Raw genomic sequence first — 324 nt, forward strand, 5'->3', positions numbered from 1 at the left:
AACAATGTGACTACTTACCTACTAGGCGGCCGGTCCACGGGCCGGTCGTCGCACGAGCCCGGTTTGCCGTACGGCGCCATCGCCCGTCGTCGGGATCTCACCGCTACGACGGCACGGCGTCAAACGGTCGAACATGAGTTTCGCGAGTTCGATGTCGAGACTCGGAATCGTCTGTAGACGACTTAGGTACCTGGCGGGGTGTTGTACTCGGTAGAGCAGTTACCACGCTGCGATCTGTTGAGACTCAGCCCTCGGCTTGGGGATTCGTCTTGTCGGTTAGACGAGACCCCACGCGCGCGCACCAGCCCCGTCGGCGAAAGCAAC

This window comes from Wasmannia auropunctata, unplaced genomic scaffold (assembly GCF_000956235.1).
Source record: "Wasmannia auropunctata unplaced genomic scaffold, wasmannia.A_1.0 LD336074.1, whole genome shotgun sequence".
Lineage (NCBI taxonomy): Eukaryota > Metazoa > Arthropoda > Insecta > Hymenoptera > Formicidae > Wasmannia > Wasmannia auropunctata.